Source organism: Vigna umbellata, chromosome 8, assembly GCF_029865625.1.
Source record: "Vigna umbellata cultivar VRB3 chromosome 8, Vumbellata_1.0, whole genome shotgun sequence".
NCBI lineage: Eukaryota > Viridiplantae > Streptophyta > Magnoliopsida > Fabales > Fabaceae > Vigna > Vigna umbellata.
This window is the reverse complement of record NC_142172.1, coordinates 22,093,821-22,114,399: the sequence shown is the minus strand read 5'-3', so window position 1 is coordinate 22,114,399 and position 20,579 is coordinate 22,093,821. Positions and strand designations below refer to the sequence as shown.

At 39.9% G+C, this 20,579-nt stretch overlaps 1 pseudogene; it reads left to right on the top strand.

Moving 5' to 3' along the window:
- LOC148194273 (plasma membrane ATPase 1-like) overlaps positions 1 to 20,579 on the top strand; it is a 68,749-nt pseudogene that overhangs the window by 14,385 nt on the left and 33,785 nt on the right.

Sequence of the window (20,579 nt, the reverse complement as noted above, 5' to 3'; positions counted from 1 at the left end):
AAAGTAGAAAGTTGTGAAAGTGCAAAAAATCTGAAAAATTAAGGGTTGAAGCTGAGGGTCCCTTCCTAGGGACGCTCAGGGCAAGCAAAGAAGGGGAGGAAAACAACACCGCACGGCGCTGAGCGCCCCCTGTGTGACGCTGAGCACTAGCGCTGCAGGTTGGGCATTTGGGCTTTTTAGGGCTCAGCGTCATTAGGCCCAACCAACCCTTTTAAACCTAAATGAGTCGCCCAAACCCTCAGTTTCCATTCCCACACTCTCCATCTGCACTAAATCATTTCTTAAAGTTCCTTCTCACTTTCCCCTTTCATTCTCCTACCAAAAGTCATCATTTTCACTCACTTTGTTGTCACACATCCAAGTTTGGGGTGGGTTGTGAGTGGTTGTTGCTAGTGTCTACACAAACCCTATATTTTCCTACTCTCTTGTGCATCTTTCAAAAGTTTTGCTTTCCACTCAAATATGGCATCCTCATCTGGTTCCAAGCGTATAAAGACCCTTGTTAATAAAACAGAGAAAGGGAAGAAGAGGAGATAGTAGGTTTATTCCAACAAATACCTTTCATACATGCATGAAAGGAACTTTGAGACGGTTCAGAACAGAAGACTGCTGATGGGGAGGAAGGTGGGGCTGATTCCTCTCATGGCTCCGCAATTTGAAAGGGAGCTAGGGAGAAGACATTGAAAGCAACTGGCTTCCTACCCTGCGCCTGCCAACATAGTAGTGGTAAAAGAATTCTACACAAATGCAAGGTCCTTTGGTGGTGATTATGAAATGTACACCAGTTACGTGAAGGGAAAAAGGATCCCTTATGATGCTGCCACCATAAATTCCTTCTTGGGCATTGTATGGACAAGGGAACAATGCCAGTTCGCTTCTGCAATTGAAGAGGATATAAATTATGCAAAAGTGGAAAGGACCTTATGCGTTCCAGGGGGTCACTTTCAAAGGAATAGGCAGGATGATTTACTTATTCACATCAGGAGATCTTTCCTAACCCCCCTAGCGAAGTATTGGATGACATTTACACATGCTAACATCCAACTATGCTCTCATGTGTCAAACACTACGACACATAGAGTCGTATTCCTATATTGTGTGCTCAAAGGATTAAACATCAATGTGGGGCAAGTGATAGCAAACGAGATTAAACAATGTGTACACGCTGCAAGCAACAAGTCTCCTCTAGGGAACCCATCTCTCATCACACACCTTTGTGAGCTCGCAGGTGTGAACATTTCCACTCTGCCATTTGAGCGACCTAGGAAGGAGGTTGACGACTCTTATTATACCCAGTACTGTATGCTGGATGCGCAAGGATTACTAGGTGTCAACACCCAATTTCGTCCGGATTGACTAAATAACGACTCTCTTTTTATTCTGCCTTATTTCTATTTTCCTTATTTTTATTTTTTTTATTTTATTTTTTATGTTATTTTATTTCTTTAATTCACTTTATTATATTTTATTATTTTATCCTTTTTATCTTTCTTGGTTATTTTATTTTATTTTACTATTATTAAGTTATTTTACTTCATTTTATCTTCTTAATTTTATTTTACTATATATATCATTTCATTTTATATTATGAGGGGTTTTTTTTTTTTATCCTTTTTGGCTCCCGTAACCACCCCTCTGCTCTACACACACCCGTAACCACCCCAACCACTTTTCCTTTTTCACTCCCAACTCCATTACCTCCAAGGGGATCCCATTCACTCCGGAGATTGATCTCCGCATCACACAACACTCAATCCTCCTCCATTCTCTGTCAATGCTGGCAACTCATATGCACCCATTACCATAGCCATATGGACACCCGCGATCAGAATCATCATTTTGATCCATTTCCTCTTCATTTTCATCAAAAACACCATCTCCAACATCATCAACACTTCCACGGCCAGCACCTATCATCTTCATCCTTTTCTTCTTCATTTTCATCTCCAATACCCGAGATCATTCATACCTCCTTGCCATCACTTCACAGGCATCTTTGTTTATCCACTCAAACCTGCAAGAAGAAAATCACAAAACCAGAAATGACTAAACCACTGTGAACCCTTCAATCCTTTTTTCAATTTGGCCGGACCATCCTCATCCTCCTCTTCGAACCATCCTTGCCTCCATAGCAACCGTGAGTTTGAACAAACACCTTCATCATCATCAACTCATCTTTCATTTGTTCAGCACCTGAAAAAACAGAGAAACTCAATCAAGCCTCACCTTATTCTTTCATTTTTCATCACCTGCAATTCTAACAGGACAACACAATACTCATTATTTTCTCCTCACACTTCACCTTCTCCATTTCCCCTACCATCTTCTTCAACAGAAAAAATCATTTCCCAAACCTCATTCTTTCTATACTGAAGCCATCTCCAATCATCAACAAAATGGAATCCTCAAGCAAGAAACACTATATTTCCAGCCACGATGTCGAGGTTTAGTGATGGTGATCAACGGTACCGGTAAGGAGCCGCATCTCGCGGTGGTGGATCTGTAAGGAGGTAAGCCCAACTCGAGAGAGAAAAGTTGAAGTTAGCATCCCAGCCCGTTGGTGGCGGAGTCAGGGCGGTTGCCGACATCAGCCGCGTATACCGGCGTTGAGTCTGGGCCGTGCGTGAAGAAAAGAAGGAGAGGAAGCGGAAACCCCTGTCTTCGAGCCGCGCCAAATCGGAAGTTGACGAGGGAGATCTTTCACCCTGAGGTTATTTTCGGAGAAGACGATGCATTGAATCGATGGGGAAGAAAGCATGTTTATGGGGGTTTTGGTAAGCGGCGCCGGACGTCGTTCATGACGGTGAAGACACGTCGGGGAGCACGAGGTTTTTTCCATTGCGCGGGAAGGAAGACGGGGGGCGGAGCTGCTCCGACAGGCGTGGACGAAGAAGCAAGAGAGGGAATCTGGTGCCATGGCTGGTAATTCCTCTGGCGGAGGCGGCAGTGTGCGTGCGGAGGTGACGCCCCTTCATCGGAGTTCTTGGCTGGGAGAAGAGAGATTTGGTTCGTAGTGGGCATATGGAAAATGGAAGAATGAAGAAGGTATGAACAGACCCCTAATGGGATTCTGAATAAAGAGTCTTTGGACCTAGCTATTGGGCCGCGTCCTTTTCCTCCTGCCACATGCACAATTCCATTCACACCCCCACTGCCCACTCGCACCCCTGTTCCGTTTTGGGCTTCAGCCCATTCTGTTTCTGCAAACAAAAATAAAAGAAGAATTGGGCCTGTGCACGGTATTTCGGGATGCACCTCCAGTTTCATCCTTACACCCCTGACAGATACAAAGTTGGAGAAAAAAGGTTTTGGCCCAAACTAAAGAGCCTCAACTTTACGTCGCACCTCTGGTTTTTAATCTCTACACCCTTATTCTTGTTGGGCTGTTTCTCTTGTTTCATTTTTATGCTTTTGTTTCTTTATTTTTATTAGTATTTGTTTGGTTATTAGTTTTTACTGTATGTAACCTCTTTATATGATAACCCCACTCCTAGATCTTGTCTTTTATTTTTATTTTGGTTTATTTGCTGCACTTTAAACACGAAAAAGACGATAATAAAAAATAATAATAATAAATAATAATAATAACAAAAAAATACGTTTAAAGGTTAAGCACACGTGTGACCGCTCGCGTCGTCCTTGTGCTAAAAACCTTTTCTTCTTTCTTAAATAAAATTAAAAAAAAACGTTTAAAGGTTAAGCACACGTGTGACCGCTCGCGTCGTCCTTGTGCTAAAAACCTTTTCTTCTTTCTTAAATAAAATTACAAAAAAATACGTTTAAAGGTTAAGCACACGTGTGACCGCTCGCGTCGTCCTTGTGCTAAAAACCTTTTCTTCTTTAAATAAATTTACAAAAGAAATAGTTTTGAAGGTTAAGCACACGTGTGACCGCTCGCGTCGTCCTTGTGCTAAAAACCTTTTCTTCTTCTTTAAATAAATTTACAAAAGAAATACGTTTTGAAGGTTAAGCACACGTGTGACCGCTCGCGTCGTCCTTGTGCTAAAAACCTTTTCTTTTCTTAAATAAAATTTCAAAAAATACGTTTAAAGGTTGAACACTCGTGTGATCGTTCCCATCGTCCTAGTGTTCAATACTTTTCTCTCTTATTTACGTAATATTAAACGAGGGTACGAGTGCTCGTGCGATCGTCCGCATCAGCCTAGCACTCAATACTCTCAAGTCTTCCTAAATAAGTAGATAACGGTTTGAGTACTCGTGTGATCGTTCGCATCGTCCTAGTGCTTAATATCGTTATTTCTCTTTTAACAAAAAAAAATGATTAAAAATATTTAAATATCATTTTAAAGGTATGAGTACTCGTGCGACCGTCCGCGTCGGCCTAGTACTCATTACCTTCTTTTTTTATCAAAAATATAAAAATCATAAAATCTTCAAAAATTAAAAACATCAACATTTTCAAACAAACAAACATTCTTTCAGCTAGAACTACGTAACCCTGATTTCTCATTTTGAATGAGAATACGTAGGAGCAAGGTCAATCCTTGTCGGGCCCAAAAAACTAAAACATATGTTTTGTTTATTTAGAATTCTATTTTAGGGGATAATTAAACATTTTGAAAAACCACATCATATTCGTGCATTTAGTTAAAGGTACTGCCTTAGGGTAGGCGTTGTGGGGTGCTAACACCTTCCCCACGCGTAACTGACTCCCGAACCCAATCTTTGGTTTTCGTGGACCGTGCTTTATCGTTTTGAGGTTTTTCCATAGTTTTCCATAATAAACCATGGTGGCGACTCCAAATCTCTTTTTAAAACCCGTTTCTTATTTGGATCGTCGTCCCGTCGCGATTCCGGTTGCGACAGATGGCGACTCCACTGGGGATTTTTTTTAGAGTGTCAAGCCATTTAACTATATGTGCGAATTCAATGTGGTTTTTCTTTATGTTTTTCTTCCCTTTTTCTTTATCTATCTTTGATATTTGAATAATCGCATGTGAGTAAATAACTGTTGAACATTGAACCCTAGGGTAGACAATATGTTTATATCTGCCTGGGAATTTTTCTGGTTGTTTTGCAGGTGAGGGTTTGGGTGTGCATAATTTTCTCCCTTCACACACACACTTTCGGCATATCATGAGTGGGGCCCTATACCCAGGTCTGAGCGTAGCTTAGAATTAGAGGAGTTGTGTAGCGGTGTCACTCTGGGATGTACTTCCTGTTTGGCTATCGTGAGAACTCCAACTAGAGTCTGTGCTCTTCATTTGTGTCTTCACACCTAGTTGATTACTCGACTGTTGTGGAGATGCTATGAAGGGAGCCATAGCTCTAGTGACCGTCGACCTTTAAGTTTAGGGAACCATCCTGGTGAGATTGCATATGGTTGACCTCGAATCCGAAGCGTTGAACCTTATCTAGGGCACAAAGGGAGATGTGTGCAGCCTTATAATCCTCATTGTTTCTTAATAAAATCCAACACCTTGTACATATCTTTATACCGTTTTTATACACCTTTTTCTTTTCTTTCTTTCTTTTTCTCATGCATTTTTATGGTCTTGTCACTGGTTCTAGTCAGGAAATTATAAATTTGTGACTAGGCCTTTGAGATAAAAAGGAAATTAACATGAGATCTGAAGTCAAGGGGGGTTCAAGTTCAGACAGTTTAAAGGAAAGGTTAGCCATTGAAGTAAAGGAGGGTAATATGGATGGCTTGAGAGAACTGCTGAAGAAAATGAAGACAACCAAAAAGGATGCATTCAGGAAGGAGTAGGGGAATTTGTTGAGCATGTTAGAGGTTGAAGTTCAAACATCGGCCATTGTTGTTTTAGCCCAGTACTATGATCCATCACTAAGATGTTTCACTTCTCGGGATTTCCAATTGGTGCCTATGATGGGAGAACTTGAGCAAATCTTAGAATTACTTCTCAAGGGCAAAGCTCCATACAAATACCTTGGACAATATACCTCTATCTTGCAACTAGCAAGAATCATAAAAGTACAACTTTGAAGTTGGAGAGTGAATTCATATTTACAACAAGGGGCCTTACTCAAGGATGCTTAGAGTGGTTCTTGCATTGATTGACCAAGGAGGAAAAGTGGGAAACATTCATGAATGTACTAGCTTTTATCCACTATGGTGTCTTTCTCTTTCCTAATACCATGGAGTTGATCGACTGTACTGCCACGAATGCATTTGCGGGATACAAAGTTCGCTCTGTGACGCCGATTCTATCGTCCTAGCCAAATCTTATGGAACCCTTGAGTCAATGTTGTGAGCCAAGGAGAAGGAAGATGTTACATTGTCTACCAATGTTGTATCTGTGATTCATCTCTCGCATGAGTAAGGAAGCCTTGAATGCTACAGGTCTTGTGGAGGAGTTACTACAATGTAAACCAGAAATTGAAGGGGCAAATGAATGGGTGCAGCTCTGCGCAAGCTTATAAAGAAAATTTAAATGACGTGTTTTCTTGGGAGGAAAGATCGTGTATCATACACCATCGCAGGAGTTATCCTAATGTCCCCCTCATGGGTATCCGGTGTTGTGTGTTGCTTACATCCGTGTGTCAGTAAAAAAAAAAAAAAAAAAAAAAAAAGAACTTTTGGGTATCCTGTGAGAGGATCGCTAACGCCTGCATCTCTGGCCACATTGCAAATCTTATGAGGAATAAACCTTTGCTAAAATGCTTCATCAAGTTAAGAACGCTTGGGGCAATGTTGTTCGCTTCAAGGGAGACCCAAGATCATGGACTTTTAATAAAGATTCCCTTAGCCAATGAATCGCAGAGAGGGTTAAGACAATCAAGTTGTCATTCAAGTTAATTTCTCCTTACCCAAGCTATGAAAAACAACTTCATAATGCTGAGCAGCAGATGAAAACAGCAGTTGAGAAACTAGAAAAAGAATGTTAGCATCAAGCTAAAAAGGAGACATCCATAAATAATGATTCAGATGAAAGAGTATGTCATTGAACAAGGACAAGTTACAAAGAATTGGAAGTGACGTCTCTCACAGCTAGCTTCCCTTGCCGATGAAGCCATTGAAAACGTCCCTAAGTTCTTAGCTGATGCTGAGTCTGTAATGTCAATCATCAATCCGCTTAAGGGGATTGAAACATTCCTCAATTGCTGCAGGGAACTTATCAGAGAAATGAAGAATGTTATGGCTAAAGCCTGAGATGGTTGACCAATACGTCCTATGTCTCACGTCTTGGGAACTTCTGAATGATGAACCACCTTATTGACTTTGTTTCATGTTAATTTCCAAATTACACCGGGGCAATATTTTCGCAACTTTATAATTTCCGACTAGAGTATTTGAACTACATTGTCTCTTCTTTTTCTTTTCATTTTTATTTTCTTTTTCTTAATTTGTTTCATCTAAAAAAAACTTAAAAAAAAATACGGCTAAACATCCAAGATACCCTAAAGGAATCGAACCAGTTAACAAATCTTGGAGAACCAAAGAGAAGTTCAAGAAGGGATGAAAGTCGATATCCAACAATTGAAGAGACAAATGAGCCAAATCCTAGAGGCCCTGAATGGCTTACAAAGCCCTGGAGATTCGTGCGTACCACGACTATAATAGAGAGTTCCAGAGGCACAAACTTTCCCTCCTTATGGTCTTCCCCTACATTACACTTCACCATTGGGAGTGGAATTGAGGCATGTTCACATTCAAAAGGCAGAATATAACACAGTTCAAGGAAGAAACAAGCTTAGGGCAACCACTTTCATGGTCCCTGCAAAAATGATTCAGCCCAATGTAGTGAGCAAGACAATGACAGAGCAACCCGAGTTGAAATCTTCTCCTCATGTCGTTACGCCAATGGATGTTGAGGTTGACAAATGTAAATTGGAAATGCTGGAAAAGGGCAAGAGTCATAGAAGTTGGAGGAAGCCTTAACTTTGAAAATGTTGCAAGGCTATACTTAGTCTCAGAGGTGGTGATACCTCCCAAAGTTTAAATTACCTGGAGGGATCACTTGTCTTCAGAGCCATCTCATGATGTATGGAAAAAATTGTTCACGCATGTGAAGTTGCTAATTCATTTCTTCTAAGGTAGATTGGCTGGCATGACACCAAACTGGGGCACTCACCCTGAACAGTCGTGCATCCGGTCTTGGGAGGATTTGGTGGATGCTTTCTTGAGGCAGTACAAATATATCAGGGATGGGGCACTTGATTGATTACAACTGCAGACCTTAATGAAGGAGTCTAAATTGTTCAAAGAATATGCCAAAGGTGGAAAGAGACTGTTGCTCAAATGAAGTTTCATCAGAGTGACAAGGAAATGGTTCCCGTATTCCTCAATACTCTGTAATCACCCTTCTGTGAGACCGTGGTGAGCAGTGTTTCCATAAGCTTTACAAACTTGGTGATAATCAAATAAAGAATTAAAATTTGTGTGAAGACTGAAGAGATCGCTCAAGGTCCTACCATGGCAGTAAATGTGAACAAGTCTGGTCTAAGCTTGGGATAAGGAGAGAAGAAAGAGATCAATCACATCCCACCGCTCAAATACCGTTGGCCTACCCTTTGAAACCGTTTTGAGGAAGATTGGAGACTAGACCCAAACTCAACTTCCTACCAAGCTGTCAGGTAGAAAAATGTTTGATCAAGAGAAAAGGCCTATGAGTTTCACTCCTATCCATATGACTTATGCAACATTTCTTCCATGTCTTCTGCATAAAAAGGCGTGGCCTCTACTTGTTACATGAAGCCTTTAAAGCCTCAATACCTCAAGACTCATGATACATCATACACAAAAGGTGATTACCATGGAGTGGCTATCGGTCATTCCACCAAAAATGCTGGTGGTTCAAGCGCAAAGGCAAACTTTGATTCATTCAAGATGATTAAATTGTGAAGAAAGTCAATCCAACATTGAGGCAAGGCTTGAGAATGCCTCCACAAATGCCATGAAGAAATGAAGTGGGCTTTAAGATCACACAAGAAATCATAAGTCATTGTACAAGTGAATTTGATGTTGTGGAGTGTCTTGCTACTGGGAAGTATGCTCATTGGTATCACGTCTTCATCCATGACTTTGGATGCGAGCATTCACTACAGGGTTTCTCCAAGTAGTGCTGGAAATCGAGTCCTGAAAGGGTATCGTGGAAAAAAGGAAAACAAAATTGAGAAAAAAATGAAATAAAGTCAATCTTGAGTCACTTATCTTTCTTGCAAATCGTCAAACTTTTGTTTTTCGAAAATAGAAAAGAGCAAAAGAAAAAATGATGAATAATCAAAAGGAAAATTGGGATGTCAAGTTTTTCTAAGGTCAAGTGTTTAATCAAAAAATAACAATTTGACGCTTTCTCCCGAGACGTTTGTGCGCATTTTGCTTGAAAACCTTCACCCTTCACTGTTCCAAAATAAAGGATGTTCCCCAACAAACACTGTCACTGCCCTTAGTAATGATGTAAGCCTTTACACTAGGGCAGATTGGCCTGGCCAAAATTTTCCTTGCTTGTGCTAGTTGGGTGATCCTTGAACCCATTGAGACAAATAAAAGAATTTTCAAAAGGAGAATAAGTCCACTAGATTGAAAACCCAAAAGGGCGGTCTAGAAAGAAAAGGAAAGGGAAAAATCACTCATGTCGAGGTCATCTAGTCGTAGAATTAATCTTTTGAAAAGAAAGCAATCAGAATTTGAAATGATGTGTGGCCATTTTTTCTTTACCAAAAAACAAAATATATCCATTGTCACCCCGTTTTGAGCCAAAAATAAATCCTTTTTTCAAAATTATTCCCAAGCAAGGGTTGTCATCAGTATGAGTCAACTTAGGAAGCAGTTGAAGAGCACTCAATGATCAAACGGAGGAATCCTTCAAAAGGGTAACCAAAAACAAAAAAAAAAAGAACAAAAAATCACAAAGTGATGATGAAAAAAATAAAAAAATGGAGTTCAAGAAAAGCAAAGTGCTCAAAATGTCAAATAGTTGACACAATGCCAGATGACAACCCTTGCTTCAAAAAATGTATCCGACAAACATTTATTTGGGCCTTTATACCCCTTCCTTTCAATACCTTCTAGCCCTAGCCACATTATAAGCCTAATAAAGTCCACGCAGATTGAATAATGTTTGCTCAAATTTTCATAAAGCTTAATTTTGCGATAAGACAAAATGACTTGCAATATAGCCACAAAAAAAAAAACAAAAAAAAAAAACAAAAACTTTGAAAATGAAAAAAAGAGAAAAAGTAATGTCTCAGGAAGAAGGGATCTCTTTGCCAACTAAGGAAAAGCATGCAAAAGAAAATCAGACCAATTAGGGTCATCCTTTTAGCTTATCCTTTTCATGCCCACTACCTCTTCCAGGTAAGAACCCATACCCGAAAAACTGGGGCAGATTTGTGAATCTCACGCGAATTCTTCGCCTTGCAATTCATTGACACATAATCCCAGACTGGAACAGCTTTGCAGGTCTCACCTGAACTATCATGAATCCAAACCCAATGCTCATTTTCCCAAACACCAAACTGGGGCAGCTTTTGGGTGTCTCGTTTCCTTTAAGCAATGTATAAGGAATGATGTGCTTATGTGGCTGTCCCAGACTTCTCCAAACCATTCTAAATAGCTCTTATTCTTCACTTGCCAGTAAATTCAAGCATGTGTGCGTCGATGTCTCGAAAGAAAAAGTCAAAATGTAATCATATCAAACATTAGACCTCGAATGTATGATGTTCCTCAATTTCACAAAACATTGAAAATAAAGATCAGTTTAATGATGATTGCAAGTAAGATGAATGACTCAAAAAAAAAAAATAAAAGGGAAAGAAGAAACACAAAACAAAGCAAATGTTTTCCATATGTGTGCGTCCATCCATCAAAAGAATATCTTTCAGATCAAAACCCTCTTCATTCATATGAATGGTTGTTGAATCCTTCTTCGAAAATACAAAAAGAATAACATTATGGTCTTTTCTTCAAGTCATGTTGTTTCATGTTGATCATTTTTTTTTTCTCTCATTTTGGGGTTTTGACACTCACAACTTTACACATTGTTCACCGCTTGTAAGTTAGGGTTTCAACATTCTACCATGGTCTTTACACTTTGTTTCTCCTATTCGCATATTAAGACCTGCTCTTTGGAAATGGTCACTAATGCCTTTTCAAAAATCAATTTTTTGTCAAAAATTACAAAATAAAAAAAAACATTTCACAAAACTACAAGTTTCAAGAATTTCCAAATTTGAAAGCCCAGTTTCTACACTAGCCCACAAAGCCTAGTTCACACTGGCCCCCAAAGCCCAGTTGCACACTGGCCCATTAAGCCCAGTTTCGCCTGGCACCTTAAACTCAAGTTTTTATTTTTTGTAACGGCCCTATGCTTGGCAATGGTCGAATTCAACTAGTTTTCTGTTATCGGCCCTCTGCATGGCAATGGTCGGATTTAAATTTCTGTTCTGTGAGTTTGGCCCTCTGCGAGGCAATGGTCAAATCCAGGTTTTAGTTTTCTGTTATCGACCCTCTGCATGGCAATGGTCGGATTTAAATTTCTGTTCTGTGAGTTTGGCCCTCTGCGAGGCAATGGTCAAATCCAGGTTTTAGTTTTCTGTTATCGACCCTCTGCATGGCAATGGTCGGATTTAAATTTCTGTTCTGTGAGTTTGGCCCTCTGCGAGGCAATGGTCAAATCCAGGTTTTAGTTTTTTGTTATCGACCCTCTGCATGGCAATGGTCGGATTTAAATTTCTGTTCTGTGAGTTTGGCCCTCTGCGAGGCAATGGTCAAATCCAGGTTTTAGTTTTCTGTTATCGACCCTCTGCATGGCAATGGTCGGTTTTAAATTTCTGTTCTGTGAGTTTGGCCCTCTGCGAGGCAATGGTCAAATCCAGGTTTTAGTTTTCTGTTATCGACCCTCTGCATAGCAATGGTCGGATTTAAATTTCTGTTCTGTGAGTTTGGCCCTCTGCGAGGCAATGGTCAAATCCAGGTTTTAGTTTTCTGTTATCGGCCTTCTGCATGGCAATGGTCGGTTTTAAATTTCTGTTCTGTGAGTGTGGCCCTCTGCGAGGCAATGGTCAAATCCAGGTTTTAGTTTTCTATTCTTCCATTTTCTCTTTTGGAAATCCAGACGAAATTAGTGTTTCTTTCTTTACTTAGCTTTTACTCTGATAATACAAAAATATCAACTTTTCATATTATCCAGTAATAGCTAAGTAAAGAGGGGCAACTGTCAACACCCAATTTCGTCCGGATTGACTAAATAACGACTCTCTTTTTATTCTGCCTTATTTCTATTTTCCTTATTTTTATTTTTTTTATTTTATTTTTTATGTTATTTTATTTCTTTAATTCACTTTATTATATTTTATTATTTTATCCTTTTTATCTTTCTTGGTTATTTTATTTTATTTTACTATTATTAAGTTATTTTACTTCATTTTATCTTCTTAATTTTATTTTACTATATATATCATTTCATTTTATATTATGAGGGGGTTTTTTTTTTATCCTTTTTGGCTCCCGTAACCACCCCTCTGCTCTACACACACCCGTAACCACCCCAACCACTTTTCCTTTTTCACTCCCAACTCCATTACCTCCAAGGGGATCCCATTCACTCCGGAGATTGATCTCCGCATCACACAACACTCAATCCTCCTCCATTCTCTGTCAATGCTGGCAACTCATATGCACCCATTACCATAGCCATATGGACACCCGCGATCAGAATCATCATTTTGATCCATTTCCTCTTCATTTTCATCAAAAACACCATCTCCAACATCATCAACACTTCCACGGCCAGCACCTATCATCTTCATCCTTTTCTTCTTCATTTTCATCTCCAATACCCGAGATCATTCATACCTCCTTGCCATCACTTCACAGGCATCTTTGTTTATCCACTCAAACCTGCAAGAAGAAAATCACAAAACCAGAAATGACTAAACCACTGTGAACCCTTCAATCCTTTTTTCAATTTGGCCGGACCATCCTCATCCTCCTCTTCGAACCATCCTTGCCTCCATAGCAACCGTGAGTTTGAACAAACACCTTCATCATCATCAACTCATCTTTCATTTGTTCAGCACCTGAAAAAACAGAGAAACTCAATCAAGCCTCACCTTATTCTTTCATTTTTCATCACCTGCAATTCTAACAGGACAACACAATACTCATTATTTTCTCCTCACACTTCACCTTCTCCATTTCCCCTACCATCTTCTTCAACAGAAAAAATCATTTCCCAAACCTCATTCTTTCTATACTGAAGCCATCTCCAATCATCAACAAAATGGAATCCTCAAGCAAGAAACACTATATTTCCAGCCACGATGTCGAGGTTTAGTGATGGTGATCAACGGTACCGGTAAGGAGCCGCATCTCGCGGTGGTGGATCTGTAAGGAGGTAAGCCCAACTCGAGAGAGAAAAGTTGAAGTTAGCATCCCAGCCCGTTGGTGGCGGAGTCAGGGCGGTTGCCGACATCAGCCGCGTATACCGGCGTTGAGTCTGGGCCGTGCGTGAAGAAAAGAAGGAGAGGAAGCGGAAACCCCTGTCTTCGAGCCGCGCCAAATCGGAAGTTGACGAGGGAGATCTTTCACCCTGAGGTTATTTTCGGAGAAGACGATGCATTGAATCGATGGGGAAGAAAGCATGTTTATGGGGGTTTTGGTAAGCGGCGCCGGACGTCGTTCATGACGGTGAAGACACGTCGGGGAGCACGAGGTTTTTTCCATTGCGCGGGAAGGAAGACGGGGGGCGGAGCTGCTCCGACAGGCGTGGACGAAGAAGCAAGAGAGGGAATCTGGTGCCATGGCTGGTAATTCCTCTGGCGGAGGCGGCAGTGTGCGTGCGGAGGTGACGCCCCTTCATCGGAGTTCTTGGCTGGGAGAAGAGAGATTTGGTTCGTAGTGGGCATATGGAAAATGGAAGAATGAAGAAGGTATGAACAGACCCCTAATGGGATTCTGAATAAAGAGTCTTTGGACCTAGCTATTGGGCCGCGTCCTTTTCCTCCTGCCACATGCACAATTCCATTCACACCCCCACTGCCCACTCGCACCCCTGTTCCGTTTTGGGCTTCAGCCCATTCTGTTTCTGCAAACAAAAATAAAAGAAGAATTGGGCCTGTGCACGGTATTTCGGGATGCACCTCCAGTTTCATCCTTACACCCCTGACAGATACAAAGTTGGAGAAAAAAGGTTTTGGCCCAAACTAAAGAGCCTCAACTTTACGTCGCACCTCTGGTTTTTAATCTCTACACCCTTATTCTTGTTGGGCTGTTTCTCTTGTTTCATTTTTATGCTTTTGTTTCTTTATTTTTATTAGTATTTGTTTGGTTATTAGTTTTTACTGTATGTAACCTCTTTATATGATAACCCCACTCCTAGATCTTGTCTTTTATTTTTATTTTGGTTTATTTGCTGCACTTTAAACACGAAAAAGACGATAATAAAAAATAATAATAATAAATAATAATAATAACAAAAAAATACGTTTAAAGGTTAAGCACACGTGTGACCGCTCGCGTCGTCCTTGTGCTAAAAACCTTTTCTTCTTTCTTAAATAAAATTAAAAAAAAACGTTTAAAGGTTAAGCACACGTGTGACCGCTCGCGTCGTCCTTGTGCTAAAAACCTTTTCTTCTTTCTTAAATAAAATTACAAAAAAATACGTTTAAAGGTTAAGCACACGTGTGACCGCTCGCGTCGTCCTTGTGCTAAAAACCTTTTCTTCTTTAAATAAATTTACAAAAGAAATAGTTTTGAAGGTTAAGCACACGTGTGACCGCTCGCGTCGTCCTTGTGCTAAAAACCTTTTCTTCTTCTTTAAATAAATTTACAAAAGAAATACGTTTTGAAGGTTAAGCACACGTGTGACCGCTCGCGTCGTCCTTGTGCTAAAAACTTTTTCTTTTCTTAAATAAAATTTCAAAAAATACGTTTAAAGGTTGAACACTCGTGTGATCGTTCGCATCGTCCTAGTGTTCAATACTTTTCTCTCTTATTTACGTAATATTAAACGAGGGTACGAGTGCTCGTGCGATCGTCCGCATCAGCCTAGCACTCAATACTCTCAAGTCTTCCTAAATAAGTAGATAACGGTATGAGTACTCGTGTGATCATTCGCATCGTCCTAGTGCTTAATATCGTTATTTCTCTTTTAACAAAAAAAATGATTAAAAATATTTAAATATCATTTTAAAGGTATGAGTACTCGTGCGACCGTCCGCGTCGGCCTAGTACTCATTACCTTCTTTTTTTATCAAAAATATAAAAATCATAAAATCTTCAAAAATTAAAAACATCAACATTTTCAAACAAACAAACATCCTTTCAGCTAGAACTACGTAACCCTGATTTATCATTTTGAATGAGAATACGTAGGAGCAAGGTCAATCCTTGTCGGGCCCAAAAAACTAAAAAATATGTTTTGTTTATTTAGAATTTTATTTTAGGGGATAATTAAACATTTTGAAAAACCACATCATATTCGTGCATTTAGTTAAAGGTACTGCCTTAGGGCAGGCGTTGTGGGGTGCTAACACCTTCCCCACGCGTAACTGACTCCCGAACCCCATCTTTGGTTTTCGTGGACCGTGCTTTATCGTTTTGAGGTTTTTCCATAGTTTTCCATAATAAACCATGGTGGCGACTCCAAATCTCTTTTTAAAACCCATTTTTTATTTGGATCGTCGTCCCGTCACGATTCCGGTTGCGACACTAGGGCCAGGACCTCAGCCTCCTAGGGTTCACAAGAGACCACCAGAGGTGGCCCAACAGGATCAAGCTCAAGATGCTGCCCCTTTTCAGATGCGAGACATGTATATGTCTCTAATGGAGGCCAAGATGGATGCACTTTACAGAGGCGAGCAGGCATTACTGATGACCCTAACTTCTGCCTTCCCTGAGCGCCATTTCATGTCTTAGGATGATTTCATGGCCCATGTTGCATGGCCTATTGATCAGGCTCAGGCTAATGGAGGAGCTGGAGCATTTGGAGCTGCTACCATGGAGGAGGATGAGGATGATGAAGAGGATGATGAAGAGTCTGATGATAGCAGAGGTTGATGCCTTAGAGGATAGCTTCTACTGATGGATGTTATTATAACAGGATTTTCATTCTCTTTACTTTTATGCATTTGTGAATTTTTAGTTGTAGTGTGTGATGTACTTGGCTTAAATGAATTGTGCTGCAATGGTTTGGCTATAATTTGTTGTTTGTGATGAATAATATTTTCTTGTGCTGCTTTATTGTATTGATTGATATTGAGATGATGCATGGTTTAGTCTCATAAACAGGTGGTTGCTCATAATTGTTAGAAACAGATTCATGAAGTTAAATTGTGATTAATTGCTGGACAAGATGTTATTAAATTGTGGAACTTGATTTAACCTATGAGAGGTTGGACTCCAGAGTCTCTGATTGATTGAATCCTATTGCTTTGAAAGCATGATTGATTTTGCCTAAGTTTCTATGATTGGTTGTTACACATGATCAAGGCCATTTGTTCTTCTCCCTTATAAGCCAATGCTAATATGTGTACCCAACAAAGAACGATGTTTTTTTCTATCCTTTGAACCTTGAGCCTAAATTTGAAATTTGAAAAAAACCTTTTCGAAATCCTTGCCTTGAGTTGAGTAGAGTATGTTTATATGGTAATGGAGAATTGTTCAAGTTTGGGGTTGTGAGAAACCGGAAAGAACTTTGTTAAAATCTTTAAAGAGCATTGAGCAAAAGCAAAAAGTAAAAAGCAAAAGAAAAGAAAAGAGAAGAAAAGAAAGAAAAGAAAAGGTTAATCTCAATGAAAGGAAAGTTGGGAATGAAGTGAAGATTGGTTTCTCACATAAAAGGAGAAAGAAAGATTATTGTTAATGTAAATAAATGAATTATACACTCTCTTAACTCAAGGAATTTTGTTTTCTAGAAAAACCAATTTTCTTCTTAACCCGGCCTCAATACAAGCCTCAAAAGGTCCTTGTGATGATAACTTCCTTGTGAGTGTGTTTGATATGTGGTTAAATGAAAGGCAAAGTTGATTCATGTGACATTGTGATGGTAGAGTGTAAGAGTGTCACTTCATTCTACACCTTTGAGTTGAGTGAAACATTATCCTTGGTGAGGAATATTTCCATGCATTATAGGATAACATTCTTGCTTGGCTATTGATCATTCATGAGTTTGCATCTATTATATATTGTGAATATCTGAGCACCATAGTTGAGCTTGATTGGTTAAGGCATCAGTACATCTTGACAAATATTTTTATGATAAGCAAATATGAGTAATTACTTGTCCTAGAAGAAAGTTCTTTGTGATATGTTGAACCATTGAAGTGTTGTTGAGGCTGAGTTACATGTTGTTTAGCTTGGGGACAAGCAAAGTTTCAAGTTTGGGGTTGTGATAACGGTTGATTTCACCGTTATTTGTGAATCAATTTTGATACTAAATGAGCCCTTTTTGACTTAGAAACTTGCTTAAACTCCTTTGATTAAAGATAGTTTAGGTTAGAAATTATGATTTTTATCACTAAATTCCTTTGATTTTGTAGGAAATTGGAATGATTTGGAAGAGGAGTTAAAGTACCAAGGAGTTGGAATATAGAAAGGACAGAAAAAGCACTAGAAAAAGCACCAGAAAAGAAGGCTACAGAAGGTTGCAGGACGCATGGTTGCCCCTTTCTGGGGCCCTCAGCGTAGGATGTCTCGTATAGGCGTCTGACTGCCGTTTTCTAGGGCCCTTAGTGCAAAAATTCTCGCATCAACGCTTGGGCGCCCTTCCTGGGGCACTCAACGTCAGCCTCCTTGTGTCGCACACCGCTTATGCACCCTCTGAGGGGCCCTGAGAGCCACTCCTCTCACAACAACGCCTAGCTGCCCTAAGTAGGGGTGCTGAGTGATAACAATTGAAAATACTGTTATCTATGATCTAATTTTGATACTAAATGCACCCTTTTCTGCTTAGAAACTTGCTTGAAATCATGATTTTCTGTTAAGTTGTGTGAATAAGAGAGTTGAGGTTGAACTTAATGATTTTATGACTAAATTCCCTTGTTTTAGTAGGTTAATGAAGCGATTTGGAAGAGGAGTCAAAGTATAAAGGAGTCATAATGCAAAAATGTCAACAAAAGTGCAGAAAAGTCAACCAGAGTGCAAGTTTTCTTCCCGCACTGTGCCCGGGCGCCCCTCAGGGGGGCTTGACCGCCAGAATTGCACCGCACACCGCTTAGGCGCCCCTTTTGGGCGCTTAAGCGCCAGAAAGTACCGTTCGACACCCGAACGCCCCATTTAAGGCGCTTCAACGCCAACGACATAGGCCGAACCTTGTTTCTGTTCTGTTTTCGCTATATTTAAAGGACCCAGTCGTCCTAGTGATGAGAGGGTCGTACCTCCCAACAAAAGTTGTGCATAAAAGAATGCAGTATAGTACTAGGAAGTGACTCCTAGGTCGTCTCTCAAGGACCAATTTTTGGTTCAGTCTCAGATCAAACACGCAGTGGGGGGGGGGGGTTTTGAAAGATTTTTTTTTTTTTTTGCGATTGCGGATGAACTTGAATAAAACACGAATGCAAACATAAAATGTAAATAAATAAAAACGATATCAAATACAAAATTTAATCATTGGTCTATTAAGCTAACATTACAACTAAATTAAAGAAACTTGTATGACCCACTCAAAAAGCAATTGATAAAATAAAAAAATTAAAATAAATAAAAAAAACATATTATTCAACTAGAATAAAAGAAGCTACGGTTTAGCTACTAAAATGGAACGTTGATTGCAGTAACTTGCCACCCACTTCCATAACCGAAAACAATAATCTAAAAATAAAATTTCGTGAACAGTGAGCTAGAAAAATGAATACGCTGCTTCCAAACTAAATGCATTTAAATGTATATGGTATAAAAGATTCTCGGTGCTAGCATTAAAACATAATAAATCAACAAACACATATATTTAAAACCAAACAAAACCACTGCTTAAGCAAAGCAAATCCTAAATGAAGTCAGCACCGAAATTTTTAAAGCAAGCCATATAATAAAATGCAAATAAAGCCCTTGCTGGTTTCTTCTAAGTGAAAATCACCATTTAATTCCCTGTGCTTCTAACAAGAATGAAACGTGTTTCTCCTAGCCAAACCGTGACACCTCCTTTCCAACTCCATGTGTGCACCGCTGCACATTCAGCTGAACGTTCCCATGCTTCTCACTATCCCATTCAATAAAAAACTTCCTCGAAAAAAAGTCCCTGGAGGTGGCGGCTGGAGCCCTCCAAGTGTACACACCCCAACCTCTTCTCCCCCTCTTTTACTGTAGCCCTGGACCGGGTGAATCATTTTTTCTTCCAGCACCACGGTTTTACTTCTCTGCTGGACCGTGAGTGCTTATCTTCTTTTTCTCCCTGTGGCAGCTAGCTAAAAGAAAAACCCCTGCTGGACCATGTGCTGGATGCACCCCCTTCTCTCCTCAACATGGCAGCTGGACCGTGAGCTCCCTGGATGTGCTGGACGTAGCACCCTTCTCCATTCAAGCACCGTGTATCCAAAGCTGCTCCTACTGGACCAAGGCCAAGTGAATGTCCGCGTGTCTCAAGTGTGGACGTGGAAGCTGGACGTGTGTGCAGCTGCTTGCTGGATGCACCCCGCTGCTGTCCAAGTACCTCCTCAACGTGCACACCAATTTACTGCAAGCATGGGCCGCTGCACCTCCAATGTGCTCATGGGCCGTGACCCTCTTCCGTGTGGGCGTGAGTTTTTCCAAGCCATGAGTGGTGGCCCTCCTTCTTTGTTTAATTCAAAATGCTTGCCAAAATAAATGGGCTGCCGTGTGGTTTGTGTTACGCATTCTTTACGTGAAATACTGGCCTCAAAGTAATAAAATAGAATAACACTTCTCCCAACCAAAACCGTGAATGAAGCGTGGTCCCTCCATCATTTCACTTCTTCAGCACTTTGCATTTTGGAGCTTGCCAACGTGACTTGTCCATGGGCCATGTGCTGGACGTGTGCCCCCTTCCAAAATTAATTTTCCAATGGACCTTAGCTATTACAAATTCAAGAAAAATATTTATCAACACACAGAATAAATAAATGCAGTGCAAGTTCTTTTAAGCACACTGTGTGAATGTTTTTCCAAATGTCCCAAATTATTATCCAATAATTTTCCTATAATTAATAATGCAAATAATTAGCTCAAATAATTCAAATTAATTAAAATTTGAATTTCCGATCAAATTAAGCACAATTGGTGAAAACGGGAAAATATCGGACATTTAAGCACAATTCCCTGATTAATTCTAGCACAATAAACTAAGTTAAGTCAGTAAAATATCGACTCATCACCTAGGTTTTGTATCTACGGTAGAGGGAGCGCAACAACACACTCTTTCAGTCTCTAGAGGCGGATTTGGATGCGGGAGCTTCCATCTTCTACTTTTAGGGTTTTTCTATCTCATTCTTCTCCATTGTTCATTTAGTTTTACCATGTCTATGGTGAACTAAACTCTATTTGTTGTTGGGAGATGATGTAACCTTGTGAACTCTCATGTATTTGAATTTATTCTTAATAATATATGCTTTTTCATTAATTGTTAGAGTAATTCATCTGTTACAACACTAGCTTTGTTTAACTCATTCAATAGCATGATTTAAGAATTGCATGAGTG